The sequence below is a fragment of the Colias croceus genome, chromosome 11 (assembly GCF_905220415.1).
Source record: "Colias croceus chromosome 11, ilColCroc2.1".
NCBI classification, from domain to species: Eukaryota; Metazoa; Arthropoda; class Insecta; order Lepidoptera; family Pieridae; genus Colias; species Colias croceus.
In genome coordinates this window covers 4,957,994-4,968,709 of record NC_059547.1, presented here as the reverse complement: position 1 = coordinate 4,968,709, position 10,716 = coordinate 4,957,994, and the positions used below count along the sequence as shown (strand labels likewise).

The 10,716-nt window shown below is 31.2% G+C and overlaps 1 long non-coding RNA gene across 1 annotated transcript; it reads left to right on the top strand.

Annotated features, from left to right (window-relative positions):
* The first annotated feature begins 251 nt into the window (after positions 1-251).
* LOC123695621 lies at positions 252-2,835 on the top strand. Its single transcript, XR_006751956.1, has 3 exons — positions 252-660; positions 905-1,198; positions 2,749-2,835. It is a non-coding gene; the product is annotated as an uncharacterized LOC123695621 (long non-coding RNA).
* Positions 2,836-10,716: the final 7,881 nt, after the last annotated feature.

The window sequence follows — 10,716 nt, the reverse complement described above, 5'->3', positions numbered from 1 at the left end:
TATATTATAATATTATGAGTGCAGTAACTATGTATCTACTTTACTAAATGTATTCTACATACGCATGTTTGATACTTAGTGCTCCCAATTTTTATGATAATATATTATTTTCAAAATCTGTGGAAACAAATCTTCCTATTCATTAATCATTTCACGGCAGATTTAAAATTTCATAGTCCGCGTTATCAATCATCGAAATTGAATTAGCTTTGTCTTTATTCTATTTCTTTCGGAATCAATTTGTGGTCTAATGTACTTCTATCAATTTGGCATTTCAAAAATTCAGACAAAACAATATTATCTATTATGTTAATAATCGTAAATATTTCATTTTAGGAATTGATGAACACATAATGTTAAAAACTATAATAATTAACGTTACATTCTTGTTGGTTTGCTATTTAAATATAATAATAAGTGTGGTATACGATCTTGACAATGCTAGAGATATTTTTGAACTGTTCAAAGATAAATATAATAAGAAATACAAAGGTGAAATGGAGGAAAACACGCGATTAAATAACTTTGTTGTTACTTTGAATAAAGTGTCTCGCCTGAATGAAGCAGAATTAGACAAAAATACATTTTATATCGTCAATCAATATGCAGATTTGAATCCAGAAGAGATAGACGAACATTATGCCATTCAAATTAAACCTTGTAAGTGTTATAGACACATAGGTACCTATTTGATATAAGTCAGAAAGAATTATGTAGATAATGCGTAAGTGATATCTTTGTTGATCATTTTTAATCCGTTTAATGTGAATTAAGCTTAAAGTTTCGTCTAGTCACTTCATTCAAACCCATCCAGCATCTGCCTGATCCCCATGTCTCACTACACTCTTTTAATAATAGAAATTAGAAATTATTATACTTAAATCTTATTTTTCTATATACACAGATTTTAAGGTGAGTAACACAGAAGCTGAATACGCAGGACGACAGCGAAATAAAGAAGTAAATACAAGTGAGCTTTACGACTTAGATAACGCCCAAGAGCTTTATAAACAATACATAGAGAAGTACAATAAGACGAACTACAAGAAAAAATACAATCAGCAAATTCACTTCTATAGATTTGTTAAAACACTAGTGGAGTTAAATAATAACTATTTTAAAGACTCTGGAAATGTAACGATTGATGAGAATGCTGATGTTATAAGGGAACCAAATGAATATTTTTACTGATATCCGAGTAAGTAACTAGGTATGAGTTTTGTAGGTACCTATAGTAAATATTCTAATAGACGGGATTAATTTTATTATGTATAGTGTAAGCATGTATTTGGTTGTCTTTAGTTTTTCTGACGCATTTCGCTTTCACAATCGATAGCTGGATTTCATACGAAAAACAATATAAGATGACGATCACAACGGCTGTGTTATCGATAAAGCAGCAATCTCTGTCAGATATATTCAGGATGTATTCAAAAGTGTATAATATGGCTTTATCAGGTTTATCACTCGATTAAACCTATTCAAGCTTATTGATTATAACATCAATACTAATATGTGTACGGGCCGATAAGACTGAATCACTAATCTGTAACTAGTGATCTATGTGGATAATATTAATGCGTTAATTGTGATAATTATATTATATTGATAATTCGTCTCTATTAAAGAAATTCTATGCGTGATATTATAAATATAAATATTTCGGGACAATTTTCACACACGGTACGATCTGATCTCATACTAAGCTTTCGCTTGTGTTATGGAAACCAAATGGCTGATAAACATACATGTATAATTTTAAATAAATACTTATATAGATAATTGACACCCAGACACAGCGCAAACATCTATGTTCATCACACAAATATTTGCCCCGGGTGGGAATCGAACCCACGACCTCTGCTTGGAAGGCAGGGCCACTACCAACCACGCCAACCGGCCAGTCATTCGAAGATATTTAACGGGTTCCACTTAAAAATATCATGTAAACAGAAGAGATTAGATGCAAACGAAGACGTGCTAACGAACGATTATTTATTGCCTCTACCTATTACAAAAATATGAAGATAGGTGACCAACACAAATTTCCATGTAAGATGACGTGTTTCTATTATCGTGAGTGACAAAGCGACAACTGAAGGAAAATGTGACTAATTTCTTATATTTCGACGTACCATTCCCGGAACACTTAATAAATTATCTACATTTTGAACTTATAATAATAATATCATTGGCACTCTACCAAGTATATGCCTCTACTCATTTGAAATAGAGTCATATATCAAATTGCAATTACTTTCATACACGACGACATTTCTTTAAACTTCCAATAACAAAGTGCATCTGTTTAGAACTTCGTGCATAACTAAAGTGCAATAACAACAACAAACTTCATACGTTGTTTATTATCGTGTTCTATAACGCCGAGATGTCTAAGAAACTTTGACGTCACTTACAATTATTATACAGTTGTAAATTATTTCGTATTTTCTTTATTTTATCGCTGATTTTACCAAAAAGTAATTCGGAAACAATAAGTAACTAATAACAATAAGTTACTAATCCAACTACGTTATCCTGTCCCTATGCTAGTTCCTATGATATAAAATTTATATCACCAACAAGAAGTTCCTTCATTACTTATACAATAATTAAACACTAACGAGAATTATCATCTAGGAGCGTCATTCGGCAATTCACTCCATAATTGGGTCGCATAATTTCGAGCTTGTATCATATAGTTTTGAATATCTTGCCTTGATATATTCAAATCTATTTTCCTTGCAGCGATGCCGGACAAGGACCCGGGTATAATTGGAGCTCCCAAATTAGCGAAGCCTGGAAGACAAATATAAATTAATAATTGTGTGTCGTTCCACTAGTTGGCTCCTTTCTCACTATAACAATCTACTGTGGCATAAATTATCGCGACGTATTTAAGACTGTATAATATTTGGATTCAATGTTTCACTACAAGTATAATAAATACAAAAAAGTTACGAAATAAAAAGTACATAATCATCTACTGAATTGACGTCGACTATCTTCATTACATGTGAAGTTATTTGTGCCTTTATATAGGGTGGACAGGGGAAGATGCGTTTGGCATTTGTTTCACTGATAAATAAAACAATATGTAGGTGATCAGCCTTCTGTTTCCAGCCAGACACACCTTGGTTCTAAGCTTTAGAATTATATGCCACAGAGGCAGCCAGTCTTCCTAAAAATAACAAATGTAAGTAGTTACTACTTATCAATTGTATTTTAAAATTTTCTAATGTTTAATGTTAATTGAGACAAGTTTTTATTTTTCAAACTAAAACACAAATCTAGACACGATACCATTTCATCTAGACCGCAATACAAAGAAAAGTAACACAGAGGAATTTAAACCATTCCTGGAATCCATTTTGTTGAGTGAACTCCATACTTTTAAAGCACCGCTGTAAGCAAATTTACACTTCAACGTAATTGAGCGTATTCTACCTTAGGCGAAACCACATTACTCTTGATTGGCTTGGATAGACTACGAGTTGTTGAATAGATATGGGCTCAAGTCACAATATATCGAGGTTCTGTAATACGTATTCGTATAGTCTTTAATTTTTATAATTATTAGGTCTGTTCAAATTGTTGTTGTGGGTGATTTTTTATATGGTTTGTCAAAATTCTATAATCTATTACGAGTATAGGTGTTATCGCCTATCTTAAATGGCACGCTTAGATCATAAGTAGGTATGATCTAAGATGGCACGTGATTGAATAATATAAAATAGTAGAAGTTTTATAATATTTGCTACCTATGTATTTAAATGTTCAGCAAATAAAATTATTTTAACGAATAGGTAGATATGAAATTATGTACGGTGTCGACGTTAAATTGAATATTACCTAGTAGATAATTCTGAAATCTTGAAAAACAGTTTTAATTACGTCTGAAAGTCCTATTATTAATTTATGCATATGTGTGTTACTTACATAATATTTTTATTTTTCTTTGAACTTGGTTGAAATTGCTCCAAATATATTCGTATGTTAAATTGCAATTGCGATTCAAACTCATTAGAGGTTGAAGTACTAGTAGACTTACAGTGCGAGTTCATAATTCATTTTGAAATTAAGATTTTCTACCTTTATCGCTCATTAGGTCAAGGCTGATTCCGTGAATACTAGGGCAAAATTTTGCATAAATTCTTCAACCTACCTATATACATGAAAAAATGACATTATAAATAAGTATTCAATATGTTAATACAAAAAGTACACAAATTTGTAGTGCGAAAGTTCACAAACTACGATTAATTTACAAGCCGTAGTTACAAGTTTAAAGACGGTTAAAACTCAGCGTCACTGCTGCGAAAACTCTGAAGTCAATCTACATAAATAATGAGGTGTCTATAAAGCTAGATATAGCTCTTTGTATTGACTTCCATTTGCGTTGTAAATACAGTGATAATACATTGGAACTTTGAATCTAACTGATTACAAAAATTAGCGCTCTTCTTAGGTACATAAGTCGAATAGTGTGATATAATATTATACTAGCCTTTGGTGTTATGAAGAAAGGCAAAATATTATTTGCATTGTCCTGGTTAACAATGCTTTCATGGGCGGTGGTGACCACTTAACATCAGGTGGCCCACCTGCCCCATTGCTTGCTCTGACATAAAAAAAATACTGATCATTCGTTTTAAGGAATATAGAGTTGCTTTACGCTACAACATATCTATTCATAAAATATGAGTGATTGTTATATTAAATACACAGACACAATTAGTGGAATGTAGAGTCCTAAAATCATAACATACCTCAAGAACATGCATGAATTTACTACAAGTACTCCATTACGTAAGTTTATATTATATTAGTGGCATAATTAAGACTTCAATAGAATACATATTAATGTGTTCTTCTGAAGTCCTAATTATGCTACGTAAATTTATGAAGCGTAAATTCAGTCTGCGGCTTCTGTTGGATTGTATCCGTTTAAAATAAATCTTGGATTATATTATATTCTAGTTACCTTTTTAGTTCTATATATATATATAAAACAGTTACTTAATTAATGAATACAAGTTTTAACAGCCATCTAGAAAATATCAGGGTAAAAATAGAGTTCTATAAATAATTTTTATCTCTAGCTAGTTCCAAATAATACATAATAATACTGTAGTATAACTAAAGGCGTGTGTACTGATATTGACAGTTACATAATACTAAATGGTAGTGATGGGTAAACAAAGGATAACTTTTAATCAAATCTGTTTCTTGAGAAACAAACACGCAACGTTGGGCCACAAGCCGCGCTCTCGGGGGTAAAGTTTTCTCTTAGAGCAGCCTTTCCCAACCTTTTCTTAAGGCGTGGGTACGCCATGATCTGCGGAACCCTAAAAACTTAATCGCAGTTCTCACATAGGTCAATCTGTATTATTTTAAAAATTGATTGAACTCCAATGCAGTTTTGTTTGAAATAGTTTAGACATCCAAAACACAGACATCCAAAAATAGTTTAGATTATTCCATCCTAAAACTGAATAAAAATAAATAAAAAGGCCGGTTGACATAGGTAATAATTTGGTCACTAAGGCTTTCGTAACTTTCTTGATTTGTCTGTGGACCTGCGATATGCTCGCGGATCCCAGGTTGGGAAAGGCTGTCTTAGAGGCACAAGTTTCGGAACGGTAAGTCCATGTTAATTAACGATATACAACCTCTACACGACTGCATTGTAGCCACACTAGTTTCCAAATTACGAAGCCTTGAGGCGGTTGACGTTTCAAGATGGATAGCGAAATGCTGATATAAGTAGTTTCCTTCAATATTTTTGAATAGAAATGATTGTCACAGATACATTGCATTTGATTTGGATTCGGAAAAGAAATTAAAATTCTAAAGCTTATAATATGTAATCACACTAATTTAAAATTAACTTGAATATAAGTATAAGGGGATTTAAATTATGAATAAAATTGAAGAATAATTAACCTAATTATAATAGGTAAGTAATAATGATTGACTGATTATTTACGAGGTATCTTCCCACGTATAAATAAGTGGGTGGTTCTACTTCTAAGTGGTTCTAATCTGATGATCCCTCTATTTTTATACTACTTACTTCACTAAAAATAAGTTCGCATTAAATTTTTCTTAACTTATTCTTAAACAAGTCATTTCCTTCCAAGAAGGTACTTTTTAATGATATTAACTTTAAAAGAGTATCCTGAAAAGATTTCATTAAAAGAGTGGAAAAGGCTTTTTTAAATTACATTCTTTACGTGGTGTTAAAGTCAGGCTCCATGAAACGGACGGCTTTTCTTTTAAACCAAAAATAGTTAAAAAACGTTTCCAAGATATAAATGAAATTCAACTTCCTTAGAATTCTAATCATTATCTCGAGCCGCTCACGGACAGTGTTAATAAATAAACGGGAATCTTGGAATTCCTTGGAAAATATATAATTTCTTTATATTTAAAGAAAAAAGGAAAAATGGCTAGTCGTGTATAATTATTCAGTAATGCATAGAATTTTGGTATTTAAATTTTAAACTTAGCATATCACAATTACCTAGTCTTGAAGCATTTTACAAGGAAAACATAAGAATAATCCTGGTGAAACCTGACGACAATGAACTGGAACAAATTAAGCTCTTACAAATCATAATCTATAGTTGTATTTTATTGAAAATTCTAGCAAAGTGACTATAGTTAACCACAGAGCTAACCACTGAGCTTTAATCCATAATAAATTAATACTCTACATACCTAGTATAAAACAAAGTTGTCTCTAGGTGTATACTGAGACGATTAATTTTTTTAACTACGCAATGGATTTTGATGAAGTTTTTTTTAAAGATACAGAGTTTCTTGACGAAGGTTTTATTTATTTATTTATTTAAATACTTTATTGTATTGCCAACAAAAATTTATTAAGTTCTTTACAAAGCGGGCGATTCCACGGGCAAAAAGCTAGTGTACTTATTCAGCGTTATATAAATTCACCCTTTTTAATTGTGGCATCCATAGTCAGAGTCTGTTAAAATAGTTGTTTGTCTCGTGTTTATTTTTCATTCACATCACGTACATAGCACTTGGCAGATATAAACCGAGCACCTGCAGATATAAACCGAGCACCTGCAGAGATGATAGTTACAGCAATATCACCTCAGTTTTCGCGTTTCAGAGCAATCCTCGTATACTTCACTCTTGACAAGAATTTCAAAGACTGCAAATTTTAGCTAGTGCTTAGTAGGTAGCAGTCGTATAATATTATTTTGTTGAGTGGGGTGAAATGTTTTTGTGAAATGGTTTAATAACCATGTTTTATGGTGATAATTTAAATTTCATTGCATGCCTATACCACAGAATAATAACTAGAAGCTAGCTACCTATACTTGGCTATTTCTGTATAACTGAGCAGCGAACACTTTCTTTCTTAACTAGTTAGATATTATTATATAATTGGACATGAATGGTGATCGTTAAAGGTACCTACTAAAACTAAATATGGTGTCTGATAACACCTTAATTATAAGAATTATTTACGAGTTTATTTAACAGATTAAAATGCAATTTTCAAAATGGATTTACGTAAAACTATCTACTAATAAATAAAAAAATATAGATCAGAAAGTGTACGATCGACCGGCGAGTATAAAATCCCACTCCAATACACTTAACGAGGAGATCAAAGGTTCGTCTCAGTATGATTTTTCTATATTTTAAAATTATTTTTCGTAGAATATAAGATAAAAAACCCCTTTCGCAAATAACGTAATCTACAACTGATGGGATTACCTTCGTGGATACAGGCTTTAATCCGTAATAACAAGCCTGAATGTTTCTAATGGAAACTTTGACAACCTAATGGTAATCAGAGGTATTAGAGTATTTTGCAAAGTTATCTATTTATTTATGTAGTCTTTTCGTATATCAATAGACGTGCTACGACAGATATAAAGAAAACAATAACTTTTATCGCGAATGTGTTTGTTACATGTCAATATAATATTGTGAATCAACACTCATAAGGCGTCATTTTGTAATCTCATAGAAAGTGATTAATCGCAATTCCAAGCAAACAAACTGACTAGTTGATAGCATTCATCGCCATAACTAGATGAAACGCCATTCGGTTCACGCGTCTGTTAAACGGATGCTTGATTGGCATACAATTAACATACAACAGTCCTCGAATTCAATTCGCGTCCGGGACAAATAATTGTATTTTGTTACAACCGGGGACGTTCGCGTAGTTCGCCAATCCAATGATCGCGCGACGAACCGTAAAAATGTTATTTTGGATTTCGCGGACGATCACCTTATTTAATCAGCTTCGACGGTTTAAAATACACATGAAATCGAATTAATATTGATATTGTGTTGGATTAAGATTTAATTAAATGTTAACTAGCTTCAGTTCACTGGTTCGATCATGTCATGCTCGTATAAATAGCGTTGGTGTTAACGAAGGTAAATCTCGTAAAGTTCGTTTACAAAATTGGGCATACTGGTTTTCGTAGCTTTAATTGAAAACTTTCCAATTCATAATAAATACAGCGATGTAAATAAACTCTGTTTAGAGTCAGAATGACAGTGATCGAACAGCGTTTTACAAATATTTTAATACTTCTTGCGTACCAATTTTAGAGAACATCTCGCATGAAAGTCTGTCTAAAAAGCTTATAGAGTCCTGATATTATAAGAAGCATTTTAGCATTTCAAATATTTGGTCCCCAAGACAGCTATGTCAAGATTCTAAAGTTGATCTTGAAGAAAATGTTTAGGCTTCGCAAAGAAAACTATGTAGTATGTACAATACATCAAGTACTTAAACATTAAACTATTTAAACTTTGTTTGTGATTCACGCTTATCAAATTCTAGAAAAACGAATATTAATAATAAATATTAAATTTTCATGACCCAACTTTAGGTATGTTAGAGATGAGACGACCTAACCTTTGCGCTGCTCCTGTGCTGATGATGTGCTGTGTTAAGAAATAACAATTAATTAGGAAAAAACATTGACATATTTCAATTTAAACTCTAAGACAAAGTATAATGCGTAATTATTTTTAAATACTTACGTATAAATACTCATAACATAAGGTAGGTATATATTCGGGTATTAGTTATATTATGATACAACTTACGAACTTGATTGAGCTTCATACAAAATTTATACGTTAGCAATTATTCGTGTGATGGTTCCGGTGAAAAATACAACTATTACTATAAAATAATATTAAATAAAAATCAATTATAACTACTAATCTATTTTATGAAATCATTGCGCAACAAGGATTATTTTTTCTATCGCGCTTTATAAGTCAACAAAATTCAAGTAAAAAAAATTGCAATTTATTAATCAATATGACAGTGATGGAGTTCTTGACTATAATTAACTAGAGTACCTCCACCTTGTTGCAAAGATTCGGGTTATAATGAATACCGATCGTAAATCATAAGGAATTTAATGATGGAGGACCACATATTTTTTATACTTACCTAATTACTATTCTTAGATACAAATCGCTTAAAGAATATTAATTTTTTTTGTAGTCACGTGTGATGAAAAGAACATTTTCATTACAATATTGTTGTTATGAGATCATGTCCACAGAATTTAATATCTATTAATAATAGTCTGGTTTGGCCAGTAAAAAATGCAGACATGGTGGACCGGAAAAGTTATTTTTTTATATTAAAATGTTCCTGTGTTAAAATCAATATTCTTATACTTTAAAATGATGTTTCAAGGTAATAAAAATATTATGAAACGGTGATGAAGCTTAGGGTTATATAGGTAATTATATTATATAGATAATTATAGAGGTACCAACTATTACTTACGCCTTCAAGCCTCTTCACTTATAATCTTCATATTACGGAATTCCGGAAAACTGTTATAAAGGTTATAAATAAACAATTATGGGTGGCTTTATTTTGTATCCTTTGAAGATCCTGGGTCATTTTTAAAGGATTCTTTTAAACAAGTGATTCAGTACTTTATATTTAGGATGTTTGTTACTCAATCACTCTTGAACGGAATTTATTCTGATAAATTATACCTATTGTAGATTTAGTTTTACTATCTATTAATCATAGTGAGATGTTATTAAACATTTTGAACTCTTAGCTAGAAAAATTACTTCTTTTTACATTATATCATAGTGTATTTAGGTGTAAAATTAATGAGATATTTTGTACAGTATCCTGCATTAGGCGGGCGCATCCTCAAAGGCATAAATAAGTACATCCGTATAAGCTATCGTAGCAGAATCTCAAATGAAAAGTTTGCGAAAGCTAGCGATAACACGCGAAGCATTTCATATCAGAAATGTGGATACAGTTTCTCCTAGATATTTTCATGCTATGCACTTCAATTCAATATCTATGAATTTAAATCAGAAATCAAAAACGGTAAGCGGGAAAAATAAAAATGTAAGATTCCTTTTTCTAAGATAGAACGATAGTTATTATAGGTACTTTGTTTTACCCTAAAAGAGTGTATATTTCTGAAATTTATACGCCTTTTTAAATAAATACTAAGAACATACTTGTTTCCTTTGAGTAGGTAAATATAATTGCTATTAACAGAGACAATAGATAAAGCATATACCTCCTTTGGTATAACATTATCCAGCTGTAACAAGAGGAAATGCATTTGTGAATATGATCTGGGTGAAATTAATACATTATTTGGTACTATAAGGAATGTATACAATATGTGAAAATTGAAGTTATATTTTGAGTTA